Source organism: Neofelis nebulosa, chromosome Y, assembly GCF_028018385.1.
Source record: "Neofelis nebulosa isolate mNeoNeb1 chromosome Y, mNeoNeb1.pri, whole genome shotgun sequence".
Classification (NCBI taxonomy): Eukaryota; Metazoa; Chordata; class Mammalia; order Carnivora; family Felidae; genus Neofelis; species Neofelis nebulosa.
In genome coordinates this window covers 6,398,392-6,413,247 of record NC_080801.1, presented here as the reverse complement: position 1 = coordinate 6,413,247, position 14,856 = coordinate 6,398,392, and the positions used below count along the sequence as shown (strand labels likewise).

General features: G+C 35.5%; 1 pseudogene; it reads left to right on the top strand.

The window, feature by feature from the left end:
* Nucleotides 1-2,759: 2,759 nt before the first annotated feature.
* LOC131503486 (AP-1 complex subunit sigma-2-like) lies at nucleotides 2,760-13,906 on the top strand (annotated as a pseudogene).
* Nucleotides 13,907-14,856: the final 950 nt, after the last annotated feature.

The window sequence follows — 14,856 nt, the reverse complement described above, 5'->3', positions numbered from 1 at the left end:
GTCTGCCAGGGGAAGTCGTCGCCCAAGTTAAACTGAAAGTCAGGTGTCTGCGTGGTCATGTGCCAAAAAGGAACGGGATTCACCTCTTGAGTTGAGCAGCTGTTTGGCTTCTCAGTAGAGAACAATGTGACATCAAGGAATTAGCAAGGAGAGGCAATCTCAAGAACAGACGCATGCAGAAGTCTGAGATAAAATGTGCAGAACTATACACGGGAAGGAGGAGGCTTCTCATTCGAGTTTCAAGCAGTCTTGTGGCAGAGAAACTTGCAAATGGTGCTTTTAACGCCTGCACGAACTCCACGAAAAATCTGAGTTCTTTTACCAAGGGTATCGGTTCCCACACTCCCAATATCCCCAACGGGCACAACTAGCTGGGGACACAGAGAATTACCCGGTCTTAAAACAAGCTCGTGACCTTCAAGACCACACATTCCCACCCCGTTTCTGGAACGAATTCCCTGTAGCGCCTCCTCAGAAGGAAATCCGCAGGCGCGCCGCCCACGACAACTGTTTCCGGAACACAAGCCTTTGCTTCTGGTCTGGCTTCATAGGATTGTGTAGTCACCTGTTGTCCCTCCCTGGACACCACGACTGCGCAACTCGCTGTAGTGCGTCACCCTGACTTCTCCTCCGCCCGCCACAACCCCGGCTCCTCCCTTGTCCGGTCCCTGGGGCGGAGTCTGTCGGTTCGCCCTCCCCTCCCGGTCGAAGCCTTCTTTTTGCCACCTTGTCGTTGTCCCCAGCAACATGGCTTCTCTACCTCAGTTCGGTGACAGGGAGTTCCCCCCAACTGCCGCTGCTGCGACAGGAGGAGTCCCGTCGCGCGCGCGGCCCTTGGCCGCCGTAAGTTTTGGGGGGGCGAGCGGGCGCGTCGGGACCATGAGCAAGAGTTGAGCATCTTTCTACTGCGTGTCACACCGGAAGATGCGAAAGCCAGTAACGGATGCTCTGTTACCCCGGCATCTTTGGTTCGGGAATTGTGTGGGCATTCTTGGGTGGGGCTTAAGACCAGAGTCAGCGTTGGCTGAGGTCTTTGATCTACACCTTCTCTGTCATCGGTCCCTAGGAAAACTTCGGAAACGGCCGGACCAAAGAACGTTGAACCGAATGAAGCCGACTCCTGGGCTAAGCCCGAGTTTTTAATAGCAATCTGAAAGACTTAAAGCTCTCTATCAATTTGGGGGGAATCAAAGCATTGTTTTTTAAGGGGACTGGGGGGAGGAGTGAATGCTTGTGTCTTGTAACTGATTACTTTCCTATTCCTGTAGAGAATTTTATTTAAAGAAGAGTAAGTTATTGTTAAGTCCTATAAAGGATCGCAAGGGTGGTGGGCACGTGGGGAATACGGAACCCTGCCAGAGACAGCCTTGGGTTCATACCCGTACCTTTTCAGAGCAAATCTCGACCCCTCTTTGCTTTCAATATCCACGAATAGGGGGTCCAACCATTTCAAAATTTTGGTAGCCAGTTTGCATTATATACTGATGCTAGTGATGCTTACTGTTGCTTTTTTCAAGAGTACAAGACCTTATTTAATTAGGCACATTGATATTTAACAGTTGTTTGTGTTATGTATGAGTCATTTAAGTTAAATAAAACGAGTTCGGGTCGTCAAGCCAATTAATGCCACTTCGTAAATCTACAAATGTTTTGTCAGTATTTCTTGGATTATGTGGAAATCTGACAATTTCTTAGCAACTTTGCAGGTTTAGGAGTCATTTTTTTCTAGGTTGTGTAAATTCACCCCTTATTCAAATCTAGAATAGTGTGGTGGACATTAGTGACAGGCTTGAATTTCACTTGCAGTGACAGTATTGAAGCACTTTTTAAAAAAATAATTAAGAGGAACTTCAATAAGTAAAAGAAAAAAAAGATTACCTATGTAAATTTTGTCTTTAAATGATCTTTGTAAGAAACCACACTTAGGTTTGCACTTGGCATGGCCAGTGGACTTACAAGGAGCTTTCCTCAAAAACTAAACATAGATATAAATCAGATTGCTTTGCAGATCCTAAATAAATATAAAGGAAATAGTTTATAAATTTGCCAGATTTCAGCACCCACTCCATCTTTAGAACCTACTTTTATTATTTTGAATGAAGAATTTTGTAATGATTGTGAATCCACTACGTATCTTGACTTTTAAAGAGTTTTAGTCTCTTTTATAATATTAAATCAACTCAGTTCTTTATTGTATACATATTTGTGTTGGATTTTTAAAAAATTAGGTGGATAGATACCTAAAAGTTAGCTTTTTAAGAAAAATCTGTGTTTATGGGATCCTATTTTTTCCCATTGTTTTTAGATTTTTTTAATGTTTGCTTAAGATATGCCAGTATTACCTGAAGAAAGAATTCTAAGTGAAAGTATAAATTATTCTTCCAGGAACAGGAAGAGCCCAAAGGTGAAAAGTAGTGGGTCTTTTTTTTTCTTTCAAATATGTCTAAGCCAGTTGAGGTGTACAGTTCTCCTTTGTTGTAAACAGTTATAGAATGTACAGAAAACGTACAATATGGTTTTTTAAGTTGCAAAGTTGTTTCCAACAGGTAATGGTTTTCTTCCCTGCCGGTATCTTCTCACCCCTGTCCCACCCCATATTTCCTTTCCAGACTTAAGCAAACCAAAGGAGGTTGGAAGATTTTTCTACAAGAAGTATTCCTTTCATTTTCAGATGTCTTTTCAAAGCTTTTTTAATCTTTAATCTTAACTCTACTGAATGAAAGCTTCAAATGTAACTTTGATTTTACTTATCTTAACAGATGCAGTTTATGTTGCTTTTTAGCTGCCAGGGAAAGCTACAACTGCAGAAATGGTATGTCTCAGTACCAGACAGAGAGAAGAAAAAAATCACAAGGGAAATTGTTCAAACCATTTTAGCACGTAAACCTAAAATGTGCAGCTTTCTTGAGTAGTGAGATCTGAAGATTGTTTACAAAAGGTATAGTTTTTATTTATCAGAAATTCAGAAGTAGCAGAATCAAATGTTAGGTCATTTGTAATGTGGGAATTGCAGACTTTTGAGAGATAATATTTGTAATATTTTTCTTATAAGATAGGTGGAAACTTGGTGTTTTTAAAATAGCTTATTTTTACCATCCATATTAAATGTTAACATCAGGGCAACAGTTTACGAATAATGATGTTCATGTTTATTAATCTTCTGGAAAAAGTCAGTGAACTCATTCCTTTGCAAGTTATGTAGGTCAGTATTTTAAATGGTCACAACTCTAAATTTAGGTAAAAACAGACAAGAGATATAATAATCTATTCTCCCCCTTCATTCCATCTCTTCTTATGAATCTCTAATGACTGATAATAATCATGCTTTTATCAGTTTTCAAATTTATTCATTTATAAACACTCAGAATACAGACCTCTTTAGTCATGTAGTTGTTTAAATATATCTATTTTGTAATTTATGTTTGTATGCAGGATCTGATTTTTAGTCATGCTTCTTACTTCTAAGTAAATGAAGCAATGATGAGAGGTATGAATAAGTATCAATTTTGACAAAGATAGAGTCTTTAAAGTTTGATCTCCCAATCTATCTCATAGATTGTTTTTAACACTAAATTTATTTTTTAAGTGTTGTCTTAATTATTACCAGTAATAGCGTATTTCTTATTTTATTATTATCTGAAGCTTTGAAAAGTTTAAAATGCATTTTGCAAGACTCTTCTAAGAAATATAAATATAATTTCTTCTATAGGACGTTTTCTGTGCAACATTTACTTTGTTTCTGGCCATTCCTGTTCCCTTTAAGTTTTAAGTTTAAGTTTAATTTAAAGTTTAATTTAAATTAAATTCATTTAAATTAATTAATTAATTAATTAAAAATTATATAAAATTAATTTAAATTAATTAATTACATTTTAAAAATTAAAAATTAATTGATTAATTAATTTAATTAATTTAAGTTTAATTTAAAGATACAAGTAGCTAACCTAATGAGTTTAAGTAAGGTAAAATAAGACAGTTTATATATTTAGAACATTATCTCTTACATGGGGAATGTTCAGGGAATTAACAGTACAGATGTAGTGAGGGTTAAAAAGAAATCTGATTTTCTTATCTGCTTTTATTGCCTGCTGGATATGGATGGTGATATTTTTATTGGAATGAAGACAGAGGAAATGGAAATTATAGAACATACAATGTTGCTTAAGTACTGTAGAGTAACAGAATGAATTTTATCATCCGCATTTTTTATGTTGGGTGCATTTTAGTTCTTATTAAGAAAATACAATAAAAATAATAGAAATCTAGAGCTAGAGAATATCTCAGAATAATCTACTTAAATATTTTTTCTAACACCTTTTCTCTTGGAGGTAGAACCTTAAATTGAAGTAGACGTACAGCTGCTCTTGTAAAATCAGGAATAGGAAGCCTGTATCTTTGTCCAGTTGGCTTCTGTCTTCTACAAAGAGACAGTTTCTCAGCAAACTGCTATTGTTGATCAAACCTCAATTTTTTAAAAATTTTTTTAAGTTTATTTATTTCTGACACAGAGAGAGAGCAAGCATGAGCTAGGGAGGAGCAGAAAGAGAGAGGGAGACACAGAGTCCGAAGCAGGCTCTAGGTTCCGAGCTGTCAGCACAGAGCCTGACGCAAGGCTTGAATTCACGAACCATGAGATCATGATCTGGGCCAAAGTCAGACGCTTAACCGACTGAGCCACTCAGGCACCCTGATCAAACCTCAATTTAAACAAATTAGAGAGATCAGTTTTCTGTTTCTTAAAAGATCATTGTAATAATAGGAGAATGGAAGTTATGTACTTATGAGACAGGGTCCTAAGAAATAATTTAAGAGACTGTATTATAATAAGGTCATGAAGTAAGACCCTGGTAATGCCTTTGTCATTAAAGGAGAGTTTAATAAAGATAAATTTTATAAGACTTGGTTATTAGTAGAAATAGGCAAGGCAATGAGTAAAGGAAAGGAGTAGGGTGGTTTCTTGTTCAGAACAATAAGAAAATGGTAAACTAGAGAACTTGGCTCATTTTTTGGATGGTTTGGGATGTGTGTTTGACTTGCATTTGTCAGTGTTTAGTTTCTGGTGGAGTGAATGTTCTGAAAGTCTGCAGAAATTTTTGTTATAAATTGTTAATTAGTACCATTTAAGCGATAGCCAAAGGGATAAAAGAAAAAAAAACCTTCAGAGTGGAATAAGAAGAGAAGTATGTAATCAGTGTAACGTTCAGGAATCCCTAAGCCTACCCCTAGGTTCTTAATTCACTATGAGTTAATCATAATTCACAAAACTTACTGAAACATAGTATACTCATGGTTACAATTAAGTACAGGGAAAGGATCCAGATGAGAAAGGACAAAGATACATAGGATACAGTTCAGAAGAGTTCCAAGCTTGAACTTTCTGGTTCTTTTCCCTTGATGGAATTATGACATTCTAATGTTGTAATATCTAAAAATACACATAAAACATTTCAAGCAGGGAAGTCTGGCGGTCAGTTTTTATTGGGGTTTGTTTGATCACATAACTGTGGTAACTGAATGCCAACTTCAGCTGATATGTGGTGGCCCAGAACCCCCACAATAAATAATTCTTAGCATAGATTATGTGGCATGGCCAAGGGCCCCAATAAACAAATATGCCCTCATCAGGCAGGGGATTCCAAGATATTAGATATTAGATAATTTTCTAGAACAATGCCGTATGTCTTTTTCAGCAAGGCTGTTCTCCCGTGTAGTCAGTAAGGTAATTTATTTAAAAATAAAATTACTAGTTCAAATGTGGTTCAAATGTCAGGTAAAGTTCAATTAAAATGAAGAAATAATACATTAGATTTTACTGTGAGCTTTTCATAAGTGCCCTTTGCCAAATTTTCAGTAAATTAGAACTCTCCGGATGTGAGGGTGATCTGGCTGTGACATCTGTCACCCCATTGATCGCCAGGGTTGATTCGGCTGATCTGGCTGGCTAGACAGGTGTCCCCTTCCTCCCTCACCGCTCCATATGCATCCCTCCCACAGCTGTGCGCTCAGTCGAAGAGGATGACCTTCCCCAATAGAGGAGGACCGTTCTTCGGTCAAGGGTATACGAGTAGCTGCACTCCCCTGCTAGAACCTCCAAACAAGCTCTCAAGGTCCATTTGTAGGAGAACGTAGGGTAGTCAAGCTTCCAACACGCCAGAAAAAATTAAAAAATACAAAATAAATAAAAAAATTAGAAGTCTCCATGTAGTGATATCTAGTGTGAAAAAATGAAGAAGTTTAAAAGGCAAGTGTAGACTATTTGGGGAATTTTTGCCGTGAAGGAAAGAAGAAGTAGTATCCACTCATAATCTTAGGACTGGGAGATAGGGTTTAAAAAAAGATTGAGAACCTTAAGCTTATTTATACATGGAGTAAGGAGTCCCTGTTAAAAGAGGAAGAGTTAAAAGTGCCTTCACATCTCGTGAATCAAAGTTCCTATAGTTGATGAAAAGGGCTGTTAAGGGGATGAAAGGAAAAGCAGTAGTGTTCCTACACATGTCAATCAGTCTTTCCCAAGTTAGGTGATAACTTCTTTTATTTATTTATTTTTTAATTAATTTGTTTGTTTGTTTGTTTAGAAAGAGAGAAAGAATCTTAAGCAGGCTCCAAGCCCAGCATGGAGCCCAGTGTGGGGCTTGATCTTATAACCATCACATCATAACCGTGAGATCATTACCTGAGCCAAAATCAAGAATCAGTGCTTAATTGACTGAGCTACTTAGGTGCCCCTACTTTTTCATTTAAAGGCTGTAGTGTATTATCTACTGTGATTGATACTTGAGTTCAAGAAACTGTTTATGTAAAAGGCAAACATTACAAACAAAAGGAAGAGCCATATTGAGGGAGAATTCACATACCAAAGTTTTGTATCATTTATAATCAGTTTTTCTATTAAAATCCCCTCTCCCTGTTTTGTATTAAAAACCTTATTTATGCTACTATTTATTGACAAATGTTTTGTTAAGGTAAGTAGTAGTCTTTATATCTTCATAACTTATATCTTTATAACATATACATTATTTTTTGTCTCATCTATGTTCTTCATTTTGAATATGTCTCATACAGATTCTTTCTGTTTGGGAAAGAACAATATGGACAAAAGATAATACAGTTGGAAAAAAACCACACTGAAAATCTAGACACTTCAATTTCATTCCCTGTTTCTACCACTAGCATTGTGCTTTTGTTTTCTCATCTCTAAAGAAAATGTTTTTGAAGATTGCTTGAAGAGAGTATATTGAATGCTTTTTTTAAATTTTATTTTGAGGAAGAGGCTCTGGGTTTAAATTTACTAGAAAATTACACACATTTCCAAATTATCTCTTTGAGAATATGTTAAAGTATATTACTGAATAGATTTTTTTAAATAATAAAAGTTTTTACTAATATACCTGTGGGTATTATATTTAGCTGTCACAGACAGTCTCCAGGTATTCAGCAGACCAAAGAGAAGTCAAATGCTTTGAATATATGAATAGATATTTCCAGATGTATTCTGAAAACTAATTGTTACAGTAAACCTAAACTCACTGTTAAAAATAAAACAGATAATATTTTAGCTGGGTTTTTTTTCTGTAACAGTCTTATTGAGATATAACTAACATATCATACAATTCAGCCATTCAAAGTATATAATGCATTGGCTTTTAATATATTTAGTATATTCACAGAGCTGTGCATCCAGCATAATCAATTTAGAGAATTCCCAGTTACCACTATCAGCCCCTCTTACCCACCCACACCCCCCCCCACCGCCCACCAAAGAAACGATGTACAATGCTGTAGATGTGCCTGTTGTAGACATTTCATGTAAATGGACTTCTAAAACATGTGGTCCTTTGACACTGGCTTCTTTAATTTAGCATTATATTTTGAAGATTTTTTGTAACATGTATTAGTATTTCATTTCTTTTCATTGTCAAATATATTGTTACATGGATTGTCAACATTATTCATTCATTAGTTGATGGACATTTGAGTTGTTTCCACTTTTTGGATATTACAGGTAATTTGTGAACATTTGTGTTCAAGTTTTTTGTGGACATATGTTTTTATTTCTCTTAAGATTTTACACAGGTTTGGAATTGCTGGGTCATAAAGTAACATTTTGAGGAACTGCTAAACTCTTCCAAAGTGTATGTACAATTTTACATTCCAGTAGCAGTCTGTGAGGATTCAAATTTCTCCAAATCTATATCAAAAGATGTTGTTACCTATCTTTTTTATCACCATTTTATTAGGTATAAAATGGCACCCACTGTGTTTTACTAACTTGGTGTAAAATTCACATAAACCACTAATCCTTTATACAATTCACTGTTTTTACTGTATGTACAGAATTGTGTAATTATCACCTCTCTCACCTCTATTTTCATCACCACTGAAGAAACTTCATATGTATTAGCAGTGACTACCTATTTCTTCGTGTACATTTCCCTTGTGACTACTAATTTTTCTGTGTCCATAGATTTACTTTCTTCTGGACATTTCAAGTAAATGGAATAAATGGAATCATTTACTTGTGTCCTTTTGCATGTAACTTTTTCATTTAACATGTTTTCAAGATTTGACCATGTCAAGTGTGGATCTTGAGAATCTTAACAGAAGACCATGAGGGAAGGGAGGGGGAAAAAATAATTACAAACAGAGAGGGAGGGAGGCAAACCACAAGAGACTCTTAAATAAGAGACAAACTGAGTGTGGATGGGGAGGGGAGGGGAGATGGGTGATGGGCATTGAGGAGGGCACTTTTTGGGATGAGCAGTGGGTGTTGTATGTGTGTAAGACAATTTGATGATAAATTTGTGTGTGTGTATGTGTGTGTGTGTAAGATTTGACCTTGTCATAGCATGTATATACTCATTCCTTTTAATGACTGAATAATATTCCATAGTATGGATTTACCACATTGTGTATTTATTCATCTATTGGTAGACATTTGAATTGTTTCTACCTTTGGCCGTTGTGAATAGTGCTACTGTGAACATTCATGTACAAAACACAAAAATTCCTTCATGCATTTTTTTGACTACCTGTTTCAGTTCTTTTCCTGTGTAGCTAGGTATGGAATTGCTGGCCATAGGTAATTTTGTGTTTATATTTATGAAGTTCTTCCAGACTATTTCTGTGATGGCTGCAATACTTTACATCCTCACTAGAAAGGTACAAGCATTCCAATTTCTCTAGAATCTTGCACTTTATTTCCTTTTTTCCCCTAAGACATACTGAGTAGTGTGAAATGATATTGTGGTTTCAATTTGCATTTTTTTTAAGGACTGATGAGGTTGAGCATCTTCTTGTGCTTTTTGGCCATTTGTTTATGTTCTGTGGAGAAATGTCTATTCAAGTCCTTTACCTATTTCTTTTCATAAAAAGGTGCTGATTTGGAATGCTTTTCTACATCGCTTGAAATGATTATGTAATTTTACCTTTCATTCTTTTAGTGCTGTGGAACCAATTTTTTTGTTTTGTTTTGTTTTTTGTTTTGTTTTTTGTTCAACCACCCTTGAATTTTTTGAAACCTCACCTGGTCATATTGTACAATCCTTTCAACATGTTGATGGATTCAGTTTTGTTATTATTCTCTTGAGGAATTTTGGTCTGTAATTACCTTGTGAAATCTTTATGTGGTTTTGGTATCCTTGTAATGGTAGTCTCAGAATAAGTTACATGCTTCCCCCTCTTTGTTTGGGGAAGAATTTGTAAATGCGGTAGGATTTCTTATTTAAGAGGCCTGGTCTTGGGCTTTTCATTTTTGGAAGACAAGTCAGTCTCCTTACTTGTTACAAATTTACTCAATTTTCTATTTCTTTTCTAGTTATTTTTCGTACTTTATGTATTCCTTTGAATTTTCCATTTTGTCTAAATTGTCTAATTTATTAGTTAGTGTACTATTATATTCCTTTTTATTTCTCAGGGTAAGTAATAATGTTCCCACTTCCTTTTGAGACTATAGTAATCTAGATACTCTACTTTTCTTGGTTGGCTTTATTGTTGTTGTGGCTTTTTGCACTTTAAATATGTAATACCACTCTTGGCTTCCATAGTTTCTGAATAGCAGTCAGCTCTTAATATTGAAGATCTATTACTTGATGAGTGTTTTCCTTCTTGCTGCTTTCAAGATTATCTCCTTGGTTTTTTCGGCAATTTGAATATAATCTGTTTCAGTGTGGGTCTTTTTTAATTTTTCTGGTGGAATTGATAGAGCATATTGAATGTATAGATTCATTTCTTTCATTGCATTTGGACAGTTTGACCACAAATATTCTCGAGAGTCTTTTCAGAACTCTCCAAGCATGCATCCAGCTGTGGACATACATATGAAGTTCTGAATTACCCAGAATAGTTACGGAATTTTAAAAACTTTCTTACTCCACCATGTCTCCTTTTCCAGTCCTTCTTTCACAGGTTTTTAGGTTGCCCAAATGTCTGCTGCTCCAACTATTATTTACCGCCCCTTTTTACTGCAGCTAATAGTTTTGCCTTTAAACACTTTGAGCAAAAGCTGCCTGTGAAATCATCCTAGCCCTGTTAATGCTCACAGCTGGGAGATATAAAGACATATCCTTACCTAGTCTTTGAGGGAGCCACCAGACTAGTGGTAACCTGTACCACAATTCTTTGTAAGGAAATTCCTATTGCACTCTCTGGCATTAGCAGTCAGCACTACAAATGTGGGCTGCCATTCTCAAGGTAGCCAGCAACCTGGGGAATGAGATAGTAGGCAAGAGAATTGGAACCCCACAGTGCTTTTTATTATAGTGCAACAGGTTCTTTTTTCCTTTATTATTTAATGTAAAACTTGTGGCCTGGAGTGAAATCTTTGTTGCATTTCTTATCCTGGGTCCATTACTTAACTAAACCATGTTCTGTATCCATACAGTTATTGTGATGATTCATTTGACAATATCTTTGATAAGTCCTTTATTTTCTGCTTTGCTTACTTTTCATTTGAATGAATCATGGAGTCTATTATGTTTTAGTTAAGTGAACTCAAGAAGAAAGCTGGATCATAGAAAATGTTTTAAGTACTCAGAGAAAGGAGTCTGAAAGGAAGAAAAGCAAAATAAATCATCCTTTCTAGCTTATGTGATTGAATGATGTGTTTTCTTTTTCCTTGTGTGTACTTTTCAGAATTTCTCTTAGGAACATTTATTTTTATAGTCCAGAAGAAGAAGAATCTGCACTATTGTGAGAAAAGAAAGGAAATGTGTATGTGGAGATTTTCACAATACTAAAAAAATATATTTAGAAAACACAAGTACAGGGGCACCTGGGTGGTTCATTCAAGCCCTGCATTGAGCTCTGTGCTGACAGCAGAGAGCCTACTTGGGATTCTCTCTCCTCTCTCTCTGCTCCTCCCTGACTCATACTTTCAAATAAATAAATAAATAAATAAATAAATAAATAAATAAATAAATACACAAGTATAGAGTAAAATTTTATTCCACATTTATATTTTGTTACAGATATGCTAGTTTGTATTTTTGCTGTGCTATTGAGGATCAGGAAAATGAGCTGATTGCTCTGGAAATAATTCATCGTTATGTGGAATTATTTGACAAATATTTTGGCAGTGTGAGTAGTGTAAGAAATTGAATGCCATAGTAATTTTTTTCATATTCATAATGAGTTTATTGTTTGTTTTATGGGTTCTGTTTAAATGTTACTATGCTACGGACAAGCAAAGAATAACTGAATTATGTGTAAGTGTGAGTAGTTGACTGTCAAAATTGCTTTCCCCCAGAAACCTATTCATTTAATTATTATGCTAAGAATAAGTTTTAAGATACTGAAATTGGATGCAGTTCAATTACAAATATTTTAAAGCTTTGAAAATGTTTAGTATGGAATTTAGATTTGGGTAACAGTTATATTCACATTTTATTTTTTTTAAGCTTACTTATTTTGAGAGAAAGAGCATGAGCGGGAGAGGTGCAGAGAGACACAGAGAGCAAGAGAATCCCAAGCAGGCTCTTCAGTGTCAGCACAGAGACCCACCTGGATCTCCTTTCCATGAACTGTGAGACTATAACCTGGGCCAAAATCAAGAGTCCGTGGCTTAACTGACTGAGCCACCTAGGTGCCCTGATATTCACTTTTTAAACAAGTATTTAAAAATGAGTTTTGAGGGGCGCCTGGGTGGCTCAGTCGGTTAAGCGTCCGACTTCAGCTCAGGTCACGATCTCGCGGTCCGTGAGTTTGAGCCCCATGTCGGGCTCTGGGCTGATGGCTCAGAGCCTGGAGCTTGCTTCCGACTCTGTGTCTCCCTCTCTCTACCCCTCCCCCATTCATGCTGTGTCTCTCTCTGTCTCAAAAATAAATACATGTTAAAAAAAAATTTTTTTTAAATAAAAATCAGTTTTGAGGGTAAGATATTCTTGCTGGGGGCATGAAAAACCAAATTTTATTTAGCTTGTAGACATTGTGTTTTCAGGTACTTCAAATCTGAAAATTAAGTCAGTGATGCTTAGACTAGTATAATTGCTATTTTTACAAGGAGAGGATTGATTTACTCTTGTTAGATTTTATTTAGCACCTGATAGTCGATAAGCAAAATTTGCATCCTTTAGTTTAACATAATTATTATTTTTTTGCTTTTTAGGTGTGTGAACTTGATATCATCTTTAATTTTGAGAAGGCTTATTTTATTTTGGATGAGTTTCTTTAAGTTTTAAGTTCAGGAAACATCCAAGAAAAATGTCCTAAAACAAATTGAGCAGGCAGATCTACTTCAGGAGGTAAGCTTCTCTACTAGTCTTCTTTACTGTTTTGTTGTTACTAAAGAAGTCTTGGTTATCACCCTTATAGTTTCAGAAACTCCTCGGAAGTACATTTGGAATATAGTGTCTATGTGCAGGTCATTTTTTTTAATCATAATATGTGTTCAGTAGCATCAACTCAATTATCTATAGATTGTTCAATTTGAAGAATCAGAAAGGCTGTGTTTTTGCCTATTTTTAACACCCAGAGTACTAGCACCTAAATTTTTACTAGGTAAGACTACTTTAAGAAGGGGAAACAGAGTTAACATTAATATTTCAATAACTGTATCCAATGTTTTAGTTATTTAAGGAAACCTCTCTTTTTTTAGCGGGGATAATAGAGACTGGAAGTTCATTCTAAATTGGTTATTTTCACTTGATATCCTTAAGTGTAAATGTAGCAAAGCAGACTAGAGTTTTCTTAGGTTTTTTTTCCCCTCAGGAAAATGTATTTCTCTATCCTTATGTTTTTCTAATAAATTCTCACAGTTGTTAGGATTTGGTAAATCGAGTACGGTCTGTTCATGTATTTTTTAAAAAATATATTGTCTTAAGGTACGTGTAAAATAAAATTTCACATTTTCACTGTTTTGAAGTGTATAATTTAATTTCATTAATTATGTTCACAGTGTTATGTAGCCATCATCACTGTCCATTTCCAAAGATTTTACCATGCCCATATTTAAACACTCAGCCATTAAATATTATTTTCATCTCCCTGTTACCATTTACACGCTCACTTTATTTTGTCTTCTATTTTATGTCTCTAGCCTATTCTACCTCTTATTTGCCTTTTGTGTCTGGCTTATTTCACTTAATGTCCTCAAGCTTCATCCATGTTTTAGTAATTGTGGCTGAATATGCAATATGCCATTGCATGCATATATCATATTGTGTTTGTCCATTCATATCTTGATGGACATTTGGAACATTTCCACCTTTATTGTGAATAATACTGTATCATGGATAAAGTTATCTGTCTAAGTCCCTGCTGTCAATTCTCTTGAATATGCACCTCAATAGTCTTGGTAATTCTATGTTTAACTTTTTGAAGAATAGTCAAGTTGTTTTTCACAGTGGTTACTCTTATGTTTTTCCACCAGCAAAATAGGACAGTTCCAATTTCTGCTCATCCTTACCTGTAGTTTGTTGTTGTTGTTTTTCTGTTGTTTTTCGTGTTGTTGTTTTTTTTTAAGTTATCCCCATTCCAGTAGGTGTGAAATAGTATCTATAATTTTGATTTGTATTTCCCTAATGGATAGTGAATGATATTGAGCATCTTTTCATGTACTTTCTGTCAATTTATATCTTCTTTGGAGAAATGTTTATTCAAGTTCTTTGCCATTTTGAATTTTTTTTGTGTGTATGGCTCAACTGCAGTAGCTTTTTTATATAATATGAATATTAAATGCATGTCAGATACATGATTTCCAAGTATATTTGCCATTTCTGTATGTTTGCTTTTGACCTTATTGATAATACCCTCTTTCTTTTTCATGGAAATGTTAATTTTGACAAAGTATAATTTTTTTGTTTTGTTACTAATGGTTTTGGTGTTATACCTGTGAATCTACTGCCAAATCTAAGGTTATCAGATTTACATCTATGTTTTCCTGAAAGAGTTTAATGGTTTTAGCTCTTATAACAGTGGTCTATTTTGAGTTAATTTTTATATATAGTAAGAGTTAAAATGGGCCTACCTTTCTTTTTTTTATGTGGAAATCTAGTGAAGAGACTTCTTTATTCATTTAGTGTACTTGGCATCCTTGTCAAAGTATCAGTGGGCATGTATGTGAAAGATGCTCAATAAATGCAAATCAAAACCACAATAAGATATTATACCTGACCTTCAACAAAAAGATAAAAGATAACAAATGCTGGTGAGGATGTGGAGAAAAGGGAACCACTGTACCCTTATAATGGGATTGTGATTTGGTACAACCACTATGGAAAACAGTTTGGGGGGTGGCTGGGTGGCTTGGTCGGTTAAGCGTCCGACTTCAGCTCAGGTTGTGATCTCGCAGTCCGTGAGTTCAAGCCCCGCGTCAGGCTCTGTGCTGACAGCTCAGAGCCTGGAGCCTGTTTCAGATTCTGT